Genomic DNA, 14,494 nt, shown 5'->3' on the forward strand with positions numbered 1-14,494 from the left:
TTCATAGTAGCCAAGACATGGAAACAACCGAAGTGTCCTTTGATGACTGGATAAAGAAGATGCAGCACAGATAGACAATGGAAAACTACTCAGCCATAAAAAGATGGAACATTGCTATTTGGGACGAGATGGTGTTTCTAATTTGTGGAGATCCTGATACTAGAACTTAAAATTTATAGAGAAGAGATATATCATAATTTTTATTATCTCCTTGAAATCAATTTGTATTTTCAAATGTAGATTAACGACATAGTCATTATTGAAGTGATTTATTCATAATTTAATGGCTTAAAAATCTTAGTAACATAATAATAGGGAAAGACTTTAAAAATTAATTTATAGGCACAATTACCACTTTGACAATTCTATAAATTTATAGAAAGAAAACTATAATGAAAATAAAATTTTTAGACCATAAAGATAGTGTCTTCTCCTGTAAGTTAAGGTGTATTGTAGAGAAATATAAAAATATAGATTAAGAAACATAAACTCATGGTCCCTAATCATAATTTGTTGCACATTTTATGCCATAGGTTAAGTAAGATCAGCAAAGCAACCTGAAAACCAAGTAAAATAAATGTGTGATTATTGGTCCAACACAACAGTTTACTCAAAACACAGAATTGGAAGTTGGGTATAGATGAAAACCTGTTATCGAATATAAATTCATTTTAGGCAGAGAGCATTATATTTTCATTCCAAAAAGAACATCCTGGCCCGCAGGTTGGACACCCCTTTGAGTGTATGTGAAAATTTTTCCAGGGTGAAAAGGAGCTTCAGGTAAAAGGATAGTAAACCGACCAAAGTCCAGACTCTTGGTGGGCATAAGGATTCCTTATGAACCTTATTTTGGAAACCATATTTTACATACAAAAACACATTCAGAGTCATTGTACAATGAATCTTATATCATGATATCTCCTTTTCATCTTCCTTTCTTTACTGTAAAACTAAACATGACAAGTACTCTCCCTGCCCCTTGACGTCACCCATTAGGTCCCAGGCATCATGGCTGCAATGCGCCACGATCTCACCCATGTAAGCCATGTCCATTTGTCATTTATGTGAGCAATAAAGAGTTTATCCATTTTCATGGCAGCTAAAACCAATAGTGCTTTAAAAAATTATATCTTGATTGTAAGTGGCAAGTGATTGATTTCATGCCTCTAGGCTTTTTTTGTAGCATCTTAGATTAGTACAGGAACAAACTGAATGAAAATAGAAACTTCTGGGCAAGTAAGGTTTTAAAAAATTGTTATAAACCAAAGCTATAGACATCAAAATTCATTGATCTTTTAGCAAGATTCCCCAAGGCGAACATTGTGTGCAGTGTGTGCTGATTCTCATTCACGGTAAACTGTTCCTTAAGACCTGTCTTCTCACGTTCTCATCACATCTGCACATTTGAGTTACAGGGAGGAGGTCACTCTTCATTTAAATTTAAATCTGTTTTATTCTTTATTATCCTTGGCTTTTTCACAAAACATTTTTGACATATTGGATTTCTTCATATCATTTGGAAATACTTGCCCAAATCCTGAATGAGTGTCTTTCTCTCTGAAACTCAAGAAGCAGTCTAGCAAAGGGAAGACTGAAGGTTCATACTTGATACAAGGGCATTCAGAGTTGCTACAATCACCTGTGGTTTTAATACCTCTCTCTAGGAGGGGGAAGAAGAGAGAAATGAAGCCAGAGATGTGAGAAATGGCAGATACATTTACTCCTCTTCATTCAGTCTTGATGCTGAGCTTTCACCTGGGAAAGCAGAATACCCTAAGATATAGAACATATCTGGATTTTAGTTTCTATTCCATCCTTGCTGTTTAAGCACCACTGCACTGCCTTTATGCCTTTAGCATAACATTTGCATATTTAGAATGTTTGTATTTTATCTGCTCTACTGGAAAATGTATTCTTTGTAAGCAGACTGACTCTCCTTCAAGAGTCCTAGCACAACGTCTGACACAAAGTGAACTCCCAACATATGATTCAGAACGGAATGATCGTCACTTGATACGAATGAGACAGACACAGACTCCGAATCCCAGTTTAGCCTCCTGTGTTGTGTGTTGGTGGGCAGATTGCTTAAACTGTCTGATCCTCAATTTAAAGAAAGAAATATAAAATGAGAGTAACCTATTTTTCAGTGTGGATGGGATCACTAGGTATATGCATGTGTTTAACATTTTACAACTATGTTTCTCACACATGACAAGCATCTAATACATGTTTATTAAATTTAAAAAGAGAGCGGGCTACTATTTCTTCAAAGAGGTTTGAGGTTGACAACTGACTGTATTTCTGAGATGTAATGATAGTAGTTTTACAGGCTAAGAAATCATTATACTTTTTAATAAGTAGTTTATGTTCATGTACATTAGGCCCCATGTAAATTCTTTTAAAAGTCACATGGCCTCAATTATGATTCAAGAGTGTGTCCTTTGATTCTGCCTGGTGTGCTCAAATCAACCCCCACTAAAGGTCATAAAACAGGGCTGGGAAGCCAGAGAGAAGGAAAACAGGGAAGGGTGAGTTCTCCAATGACACATGAAGGATATCTTATGACCTTGACCTAAAGGCAAATTTATTTGATGGTCACATTTTAGGCCTAGTTTTCTGAATGTCTTCTAGTTGTTTGTTCATAGTCAAGTAGTTAAATACATATCTATGGCAAAGATTTTAAACACCATTATTTCTATCTTTAAAGTAGAAACTATAAAGTAGAGCCAAACAATAGCTAAAAGAGACTTCCAAAGAAAAGAGGATGCACAAAAACGTAGACGCCAGAGAAACCATGGGAAGCTAGGGATTTTAAACTGTTTGCTTCATGAAGTAAAAGCTTCACTTCATAGCACTGTGTTCTCATTATGTCCTCATCATGTCCTTGGCATTGGCCCTGGTCAGTGCTGCGTTTTCTTAATTTGAGGGAAGAGGCATGACTTCCCCCTACATATGAGTGTAACCACAAAAGAGTTATCTAGAAAAGACGCCCCCTCAGATGTTTTTTAGATACCTTTCAATCAGAGAATAACTGGATCTAAAAGACAAATATATTTTTGTTCCTCTGTGCAAATGAGTAACAATTCTGGATTTAGCTGCTAGCTATCAATTCTTGAGTATAGATACTCTCTCAGAAAAATAGAAAGATGACAATCTCTCAGTTGTTTTGTGTCAATTTCAATAGCAGTCAAAGGTATACAATTCTTGTGTTAAGGGACTGTGTTAAGCTGTAAGTAGAAGTTTCATTCTGTACATGTGTGTGTTCTGGTTATCCAAGCTAAAATCAATCTGCCAGATAGAATCAAAGTGATTCAATATAGTTCTGGATGCAGATTTCATGCTATTCCTATCAAAATCCCAGAAAGACATTTTGTAGATATAGAAAAGATTTTTTTCTGATATCAGTATGGGAAAAGCTAACAAGATAAAGATAGCTAAACATTTTTTTTAAAGAATAAAGTGGCGTAGCTCAGTGGATTGAGTGCGGGCTGGGAACCAAAGTGTCCCAGGTTCGATTCCCAGCCAGGGTACATTCCTGGGTTGCAGGCCATAACCCCCAGCAACTGCACATTGATGTTTCTCTCTCTCTCTCTCTCTCTCTCTCTCTCTCCCTCCTTTCCCTCTCTAAAAATAAATAAGTAAAATATTAAAAAAAAAAGAATAAAGTGAAAGGAATCAGTCAACTTGATTTCAAAACTTACTTTATAGCTCTGGTGATCAAGACTGTGATTTGGTAGAAGGAAAAACCCACATCCATCAATGAAACAATAAACCCAGAAATAGACCCACAAAATTATGCCAAGTCACTTTTGGTAAAAGTAAAAAAGCAGTTCAAGAGATGAACTATAATTTATTACAACAAAAGGTGCTAAAACAATTGAACATCCATAGGAAGAAAATTAAACATCATCCTAAGCTTCAAATGTTATATAAAAATCAATTCAAACTGGATCATTTACTTAATATGTAAAACATAAAATTATGAAAACAATTGAAAAAATATTTAGTTTCTAGGGCTAGGTAAAATAAAGACTTCATAGCCAACAGCTCTAATCATAAAGAAAATATTTATAAATTGGACTTTACCAAAATTAAGAATTTTTGCTTTGAGGAAGACTGTTAAGAACTAAAAAGACAAGCTAAAGACTGCATGAAAAGTCTTTGCAAGTCACATAGCTAAAGATTCATATCTAGACAAAATAACTCTCAAAACAAAGGTAAAAAAATAAAAAATCAATTAGAAAATAGGAAATATTCATAAATAGAAATTTCACTGAATTGGATATATAGTTGGAAAATAAGCACATGAAAATATATTCAAGGAAATGAATATTGAAACCAAAATGAGATATCACTGCACCTATCATAACAATCAATGTAAAATCTATTGACAACATCAAATGCTGCTAAGGCTGCATAAAAACTGGATCACTTACATTTTGCCAGTAGAAATGTAAAACGGTACAGCTATTCTGGAACACAGCTTGCCAGTGTCCTAATGTCTAAACATGCAATTATTGTATAACTCAGCAATTGTACTCTTGGGCATTTATCCCAGAGAAATAAAAACTTATGTTCACTTGAAATACTATACAAGAATATTCATAGCAGCCATTGGTAATAGCTCCCAAACTGGACAACTCTGATACCCTTCACTGGGTGAAGGGTTAAATGAACTTGGGTATATTCATACTGTGGAGTAGTACTCAGTCATAAACAGGAACAAACTGTGGTACATATGACAATCTGCATGAATCTCCAGAGATTTATGCTGTGTGAATAAATTCAGTCACAAAGTGATATATTCTGTATGATCCATTTACATAGCATTCTTGAAATAAAAACATTTTAGAAATGGAAATAGATGATTGCTTGTCAAGGGATTAAGTGTGGGAGGGAAGTGAGTGTGGTTATAAAGCACAATCTGAGGGATCCTTGTGTGGTGAATACGAGGCCACACAACTGGTATGAGCAACTAGTGATTGGCAGTTTCATCAGGACAACACACCCGCTCATGCATCATGTCTCATGCAGTTTTTCATGAAATATCAAATCACCAGGAGAGTCAGCCCTTCTACTGCCCAGATTTCACACCCTGTGAATTCTGACTTTTCCCAAAACTAAAATCACCTTTGAAAAGGAAGAGATTTCAGACTGTCAAGATTCAGGAAGGTATGATGGGGCAGCGGATGGTGACTGAGAGAACTGTGTAAGGTCCCAAGGTCCCTACTTTGACGGGGACTGAGGTACTATTGTCCTATGTACAATGTTTCTTGTATCTTTTATCTTCTTTAATAAGTGTCTGTATTTTTCAAATTACATGGTTGGATATGTTCTGGACAGACATCATATATCCAGTATATGAGGGTATTTTCTGTACTAGTGTCAATATCCTGGTTATCATATTGTGAGATACTTTTGCAAGAGGCTACTAAAGAGGAAACCTGGGTAAAAGATACACAGGATTTCACTGTATTATTTCTTACAACTACATGCAAATGTATATTTATTCCAAATAAAAAATAATTTATTAATATAAGATTTTGGAGAGGCAGATTAGTTTTGATGCATTTTGATTTTCATGCATTTTGATTTGCATGCATCAAACTGCATGTATTTTGATTTTCAGTCCAAATTTATATGAAAAATGAATGACATCCTAATATATAAATGTCTTAATTTGTCAAGTAAAGGCTGAGTGATAACTCTTAATGATAGGATGGAGGGAACACTGAAACAAATGAATTGTTACACTAGGAAAATTTTAGCCTTTTACGAGGAGTTAGGCCTTGTACTGACACCTATGTTAGCCACAGTGAGAAATTATGCAGAAGGAAATACCAGACTGCACACATGTCTTAGAGAAGAGGTGTTGCAGAAAGATACAAGGAAATATAAGAAAGCTTATATTATCAATATTGATCACCAGAGTTCAGCTGGCTTTGAGTTACTGCTGTTTCTTTTCATTTGTAGTCTGATGACCAGGGCTGTGATTCAAGGGGCAAAATTTTGATCCCAAGCCTTCTTCATATTCTTTCTGTAGCTTAGTGTGAAATTGTTATAATAGAGTTAAGTCATTTGAATCATTTTATTTTTTGATTGCCCACAGCTGTGTAAACAATTGAAAACAAAACCCAAATTAACAATACTAAAATATTTTACAGTTCAAGTTTCTTAAATACTATGGCTATGCACCAAACTGCATGCATTTTTAGCAGCAAAGAGATGAATAGAAATAACACTGAAAATCAAAACTGTATTGAATATGTCTTCATAAACAGAAGACCTGTATAACAAGGTCAAGGATACTTTCATGCTTTTGAAATCCAGGGATGTAAATTGGGAATACTATAACACAGATATCCTATAAGATTAATTACTCAAGACCACACAAGTTTAGCAAAATAAATGGGAAAGGTTTGAAGGAAATTTCACAATGAAAGTAAATTTAAAAGCAAGAGGATAGAAAACTTTTAGGGGAACAAGACAATGGTGGGGAAAAAAATCACTGTCACTATTTCATCAATCTTTTTTTAAAATTTTTATTTTATTTATTTTTAGAGAGGGAAGGGAGGGAGGGAGAGAGAGAGGGAGAGAGAGAGGGGTGGGGGGAGAAACATCAATGTGTGGTTGCTGGGGGTCATGGCCTGCAACCCAGGCATGTACCCTGATTGGGAATCAAACCTGCGATGCTTTGGTTTGCAGCCCGAGCTCAATCCACTGAGCTATGCCAGACAGGGCTTATTTCATCAACCTTAGTAATAACAAAAGTAATTTAGAAACCTTACAATTTGAATTGCGATTTTATTATATTTCACTCATTATACTCTTTTTTATTTTTAACAAATATTTATTTATATTTAATTTTCATTGTATTTTTCATGACCATTTTACCCCTTTAATACTCCCTTTCCCTGCAATCACCACACTGTTGTCCATGTTCATGAGTCTTTTTTCTTTTTGTTCCAACTCTCCAAAGCCTAACCACTACCCATAGCTGTCATCTTGCTCTCTGTCTATGAGTCTGTCTGTTTTGATTGTAAGTTCAGCTTGTTCATTAGATTCCAAATGTAAGTGAAATCATATGGTATTTGTCTTTCTCAGACGGGCTTATCTCACTTAGCATAATGTTCACCAAAGCCATTCATAATGTCGCAAAGGGTAAAAATTTTTTCTCCTTCTTTTTTTGTGTCCGAGTAGTAGTCCATTGTGCAAGTGTCCCATCGATATTTTATCCACTCATCCACTGATGGGCACTTGGGCTGCTTCCATATCTCGGCGATTGTAAATAACACTGCAATGAACATAGGAGTGCTTATGTTCTTTTGAATTAGTGTTTTGGATTTCTTTGAATATATTCCCAGAAGTGGGATCACTGGGTCAAAAGGTTTTAAAATGATTTATTTACATTCTTGTTAGACTGAATCCTAGGAACTTTAACTACACAGATGCTGTTGGCGGCAGCCATCCACACACTGTACCACTGAGACATGTTCTTGTTGACTACACCAAGGATGCAGGGCCCTGGCCACTTTTTACCCAGGTCATTTCTCAGGATTGTACTTGTAACAAGCATCCTTGAGGGATGAGATAACTTCCTCCTCCAATACAAAGAGCAGGCTTTCTTAATACTTACTGTAAAAGCAATGAGTCCCCAAATATTAATGTTTCCCTAATGTTCCTATTGATGGTACATGTATACCATCAATAGCACTCAACAATGAGAAGGAATGAGCTATCGTACTGCAATCCATTGCAGTTACACTCCACACATGGGCCCCTCTGTGTTACTCCTGAGGGATTTGAAGATCAATTACAACCAAGGCAAATGTTATGATTGTTCTTCTTGCCATACTGCGGGTAATAGAGTCCTTGGTCTCACACCCCAGAGATTCATGTCTCCTGACAGCCTTCATGAAACTTTAATAAGCTGGTTTGTTACCATGTAAGTAAGGTAAAATCAAATCCTAGACACCGAGATGTCTTTTTTCTGAGATTTATGAGACTATTTGATTCCCTAATTTAAATGATAGCACTGAAAATGTAGACTTTCTTTTGGAAATCAAGTTATATAAACCTTGCTGAAAGACTAAGGAAAAGAAGATATTTAAACATTTAGCAGTACATAGTTCATCACTTCACTGATATCATGGATTTTATAGAAAATTCATATATTACAATATAGACTTCTGTATTTTATTTGAAATAGACTTTATAAATTATATGCTTAAAATCACAGTGATATAATAAAATATGGGAAGGCCTCATGATGTACAGCTCCAGCCATACTAAGGATTTTTTTTCCTCCAGCCATACTAAGGATTTTAAAGTGTTACTTTTTTACATTTTATTTATACTATTATGAATTAGCACTATTTAAGATTTCAGTAAATGGTCTAATGATGATGACACACATAGGAGGAATTTGTATAACCTTAAACATTAGTACCATAGAGCAAGAGATATTTGTGAATTCACTAAAGTGTAAGTGCTTCATAAGTGATATGTTTTATTGGTATCCTATAATAGTTTGAAGAATATTCATTCAACAAAGAACAAGTGAAATAAACTCTTTTGATCTTACTAATGTATTCCCAGTTAATCTACATTTTTCTAGTTCATCTCCTAACATCTTCATCCAGCTACTGTTATCTCTCTCCTGGTCTATTTTATTTGCTTCCTATTTGCTCTAGCTTTGTCCCCATTCCCCTACAAGTTATTTTGGGCACAGTAGCCAGAGTTTCATTTTCCTACTTAAAAATACCCAAGATTTCCTATTGCATTTAGAATTAAATCCAAAATTCTCGGTCTGGTCTCTGCTTTTTTTCTCCCTCCTTATTCCACTATGTTCCAGAGATACTACTTACTTTTGCTCTGTTGTTCAAACCAAGTTCATACTTACAGAAGTTTTTTACCCCTGGTTTCAGATGGTCAATTTCTTATCATTCCTAACCCTTAGAATGCCCACTTCTCAGAGAGGACTTCTCTGACTCACCACTTGCAATGGTCCCCACTTTCTCTTATCACATCATCCTACCTATTTTTCACACTAAACTTATTATTTTACTTTTCTTATTTTAAGTATGTATATATACGTATATTTATTTATAGTGTACTTCTTAAATATGATCCTTGGAATCATGTCTCTCTTATTCATCACTTAATCCACAGCTCTTAGAAAAATGTCAGTCACATCATAAATGCTTTATAAATATTAAATGAATGAATGAAAAAATAATGCCTATGGATATTAGCTCTGGTATTAGAGAGATCAGCATTAAATCCCCAGCTCTCCTTTTTTCTATCTCAACGACACTGGGCTAATTGCTGAGCCTCAGTAATCCTCAGTTTTGTGACTAGAAAAGTGGAGAGAATAACAATTCCCACCTTCTAGGCTGTATGAGATAAAAAATACAATATATACAAACTGCTTAACACACTGTCTCAAAAAGAAAAGTCTTTCAACAAATCACAGCAGTGATGTGACTATTACAGCCTTTCCCAGAGAGTTTCTTTTTAATATGTATGGCCCTTCGGAGATTCTGATCCAACTTCAAACATCAAAGGAACTTCTGGCCAGTTGAGCTCCAGCAATTGTTTGGGGAATTGTGTTCCCTGCATCATGAGATATAGGCAGCATCCTACTTCAGATCTGATTCAGAAAGATATCTTCAAAAACTTAAAATATTAAAACATCATCCTTAGTATCCTGCCAGTCTTTTTCTACCATTAAGGCAGTACAAATAACTAAGACTGTGGGGAGAAAGAGTTTCTGATCTTAAACTGTTCCATGAACTTGCCTCACCCTGAGATTTTCAAAGGTTTATATTTCCAACAAGGCATTTTGCTTTGCAAATGACAGTACTTAAAGTTATCAGCGGGACTACTTGATATTTGAGAATTTGTCAGGACACTCAGACTATTTGGAGGAGCATCAAAAGAGGGTTAAAAAGTTTTCTGAGATATTAGACCTTTCTCTAATTAATGTGGAGTCTTTTATGACTGTTAATATTATTCAAGAGCATTTATTATTAAAATTACTATCATTTGAAGTGGCAATATGCTGAAAATGAGATAAGTTTCTGAGACAGTGGAAACACTGACAGAGAGTAAAAGAACTCTTTGAAGACAAAAGTGATTTTGAGATAAATTTGAAGTAATGCTGATAGCTAAATCTTATGCTTAAAAGAACAAAAAGAAAATTAAAAAGCAGTCCTTAATAGAGCTGCTTAAACTAACTCACTATTAAACCTACATATTTCAGTTATAAAAGTCAATATATTCCCACTAATGTTTAAGCTATTTGAAATTGTTTTCTGTTTTTTATTTATGCAACTTATAACATCCAAATTGATGCATTGAAATAGGAGCCTGTTGGGTAGAGAAGGAAGGGAGACCAGCATGCATTGAGGAAAGGAGGAAAGTAAGAGGGGCTGGGTTTTCAAGAGAATAGTGATAAGTAATGAGGAAACTGGAAAGTGGTGAGAGAGACGCAGTGGTGGAAGATGAAGTCTGAATAGTGGCTTCTGTCAAGATTACTAAGTGAAACTATCTAATCAATAATTTATATGAGCATCTCACGAATTGTTTTTGTCAGGACAGGTGAGTTGGGCCATGAAACAACAGCATAGGTAAAACAGTCTAACAAAATCTATTGAAAAGTTTGTACTGTCATGCATCACATAATGACAGGATCCATCTGAGAAATGCGACCTTAGGTGATTTTTCTCATTGTGTGTACATTATAGAGGGCACCTGCAGAAATGTATGGGGTAGCCTACTACACGCCTGTATTAAAAGATATGGCCTGTTGCTTCCACGCTACAGACTTGTACAGCTTGTTACTTTACTGAATACTTCAGGCAACTATAACACAGTAAGTACTTGTATATTTAAACATATCTTAGACATAAAAGAGAAACAGTAAAACTATGTATAAATGATAAAAATGGTATGCCTGTATTAGGCACTTACCATAAACAGAGCTGACAGAACTAGATATTTATTGGTCTCAGTGAGTCTGTGTATGTGGGGTGAGTGAATGTGTGGGCCTAGAGCATTACTATACACAACTGTAGGCTTTATTCATAAGCATTCTACACTTAGTCTATACTAAATTATTAAGAAAAGATCTATTTCTTCAATAATAAATTAACTTTAGCTTACACTGACTGTTTACTTTATAAACATTTTATTTTTTTTAATGTTTTGACTCTTTTGCTATAACATTAAGCTTAAAACACAAGCACATGGTCCACTTATACAAAAATATTCTATGTCTTTGTATTCTTATTCAATAAGCTTCTTTTTAATTTAAAAAAAATATTTTTTTACTTAAAATTTTTTTTGGTTGAAAACTAACACACAAAAACACACGTTACCATAGGCCTACACAGGATCAGAATCATACACATCGCTGTCTTCCCCCTCCACAGCCTGTCTCCCTGGAAGGCCTTCAGGTGCAGTAACAGGCATGGAGCGGTCATCTCCTGTGATGGCAGTGCCTTCTTCTGGAATTACCTCCTGAACGACCTGCCTGAGACTCTTTTTTGAGGCAGCGTCACCCCTTTCATAAATATATCCATGGCAGTTTGCTTGGTTCATTCCTTTTTCTTTCTTTTTTCTAAGTTGTTTTTTTCTTTACTTTTTTTAAAAATTAAATTTACCAGAGTAACATTTTTAATAACATTACATAAGTTTTAGGTGTTTCCTTTTTTTCATTGTTAAATTTGTTTGTGAGCAAATGATACACTATGAACATTCCTCTTCATTAATGAAAAGCTTTTGGTGTTGGGGTCCATGTTTTTAAACTTGGGGTCTGCACACACATTCTAAACTCTTCACTGTGGGGTTTTTGGAAGTTCTTTTTTTCCTCTCCACTTTTTTTTCTTTTAGCTATGTGTATATGCTCCAGTTCCAACAAGTCCTCACCAGTTAATTCCTCAGGAACCACCTCTAGAAGCTCCTTAATGTCATTTTCATCTACACACGGGTGAAAGTTGTTTGTCATCTCAACCACAGCCTTGCTGAGTTTTGTAACCTCCTCAGACTTGGCAAATCCTCTGAAGTCAAGGACAAAGCTTTTGGGAGTCTTGTCCCAGATGCCATCCCCTTGCCCCTTGGTGACATCACCCCATCACCCCAAGCCCAAGCAAGTATCTCAACACAGACATAGGTGGTGTAATCATCCAGAATTTCACCAATGTCATCTCAGTGTCCTCTTCAGTTGCAGCAAAGCCTGGGCAAAGGTCCTCCTCAGATAGTAGGTCTTGAAAAGCTGTGGTAACTCTTTGATCCATTGGTTGGGTTCAAACAGATGGTGTTTGGAGGAGCAAACACCACTTTGATATTGGGATGCAGGCTAATAGTAAAAGGAGAATGTCCAAGAGCATTACCAACAATAAGCAAAGTCTTGAAAGGTATATTATTCTCCAAACAGTACTTCTCCATGTCACCCCCATAACAATTCAGGAGGGCATTTTGGAAGAGGAGCTGGGTCACTCATGACTTCTTATTGCCCCTGTAGCACACTGGCAGTGTGTGCTTATTAATATGCTGGAAGGCTCTGGGGTTTCCACTGTGCCAAATCACAAAAGGTTCCCATTTGTAGCCTGCAACATTGCCCCCAAGCAAAACTGTTGTTATCTTGTCTTTAAAAGCCTTGAAACTTGACATTGATTTGGCCTCTTTATGGATGAATGTCCTTCCTGGTATTTGTTTCAGTATAGGGAGGTTCCATTAATATCAAAAATTTGCTCTGGCAAGTAATTTCACCCCACAGTCAGCTTAGCTAGAGTTTCCAAAAATTCTTTAGCTGCTTTCACGTCAGCACTCATAGACTCACCACTCACCTTCATATTATGCAATTGTTTAAGCCGCCCAGATCCAGCAGTAAATGCAAGTTTTATCAGGTCCAGCCTTCTCTTTTACCATAGCAAACAAAAATTTGCTGTGGCTGTGGTCATCCTGATACTGATGGATATACTTTTGTTTCTGCTCTTCAGTCCAGGTCATCAGAAGTTTCTACATGTCTGATACGAGCCCTTCTCAAATTTTTGGTAGTCTTATTGCCTTCAATACAGCAGATCTTTTAACAGTTTTTGTCACTTTTTCTCCCTTCAAGATTGCCATTATGGTGAAATGTAACATGCCAGAGTGGTGAGAAATAACCATCACTCATTTTCCACCTTCATAGTTCTTTTTCACTTTTCATTTTGTTTCCAAGACAGTCGCTTGGCATGGCCTCTCAGTGGCAACATTAGTGGTGGATTTTGTATATTTAGGGGCCATATTGAACAGAACAACACAGGATTAAGTCAAGCACAAGAGAAAACAGTGCAGTCAAGAGATGTGGTGAAAATGCAGACAATTGTAATTGAACAACAATAAAATAGTTAAAAAAGAGAGATGTAAACAGAAGATGCATGAGGCTGATGCTGGCATTACACAGCATACTGTGTTACAGCAAGTTTTGTATTTATAAATAGAAGGAGTACAGTCTAAAATAGTAATATAATAAATATCCATAATATAATAAATATTGAAACCAGTAACATAGTCATTTATTATTACTCTCAAGTATTATGTGCTGTACAGAATTGCATGTGGTATACTTTTATACACCTGATAGCACAGTAGGTTGGTTTATACCAGCATCACTGCCAACGTGTGAGTAGTGTGTTGTGCTGTGATGTTAAGATGTTAAGTGATAGGAGCTTTTCAGCTTCATTATAACCTTATGAGACCTGATATTCAATTTTTTTCTGTGCTCAGTATCTACATCTATATTTTCATTCATACTCTGATGTGTCTCTTTGAAATTCCCTCTGTAGTGTCGTAGGTTCAATTTCCAATCAGGGTACATGCCTGAGTTGCAGGCCATGACCCCCAGCAACTGCACATTGATGTTCCTCTCTCTCTATCTCCCTCCCTTCCCTCTCTAAAAATAAATAAATAAAATATTTAAAAAAAGAAATTCCCTCTGTCCTTGGCTTTATTATTATTTTGTTGCTCTCATCTTCAGCAACCAGGGAGGGATCCCTCTGATTCCTTCACTCATCTCTACCTGTGAAAGTCACGGTCACCTAAAGGCCCATATCAAATACTAAATCTTTTATTTCCTAATTGCTCTTCTTCAACTGATTTCATGTTTTCCTCTTTTGTTCTCAGTTATATTGGTATATTTTAAATTGCATTTAATTTTAATTCATATATTCACTTGTCTTATTTGGCCTCATAAATCACAAACTAATTCCTGAGAGGGTCCATGCCTTACTCATTCTAAGGAACATATTGAATTATTTATTGTAAATAGTGAATACATACTTGATGACTAACTGACTAAATAAATGAATATGTGACTCTTACCCACTCATACATTCTAGTTATTTAAAAAATCTAGAGAAAGAGTTAATGACCAGTTTTTAGAATTGCACAGTAACTGAAAAGGTCTCATAAAGTGGGGAAGAGCCACATGAGCAAATGCTCTACATCC

The sequence above is a fragment of the Phyllostomus discolor genome, chromosome 5 (genome assembly GCF_004126475.2).
Source record: "Phyllostomus discolor isolate MPI-MPIP mPhyDis1 chromosome 5, mPhyDis1.pri.v3, whole genome shotgun sequence".
NCBI classification, from domain to species: domain Eukaryota; kingdom Metazoa; phylum Chordata; class Mammalia; order Chiroptera; family Phyllostomidae; genus Phyllostomus; species Phyllostomus discolor.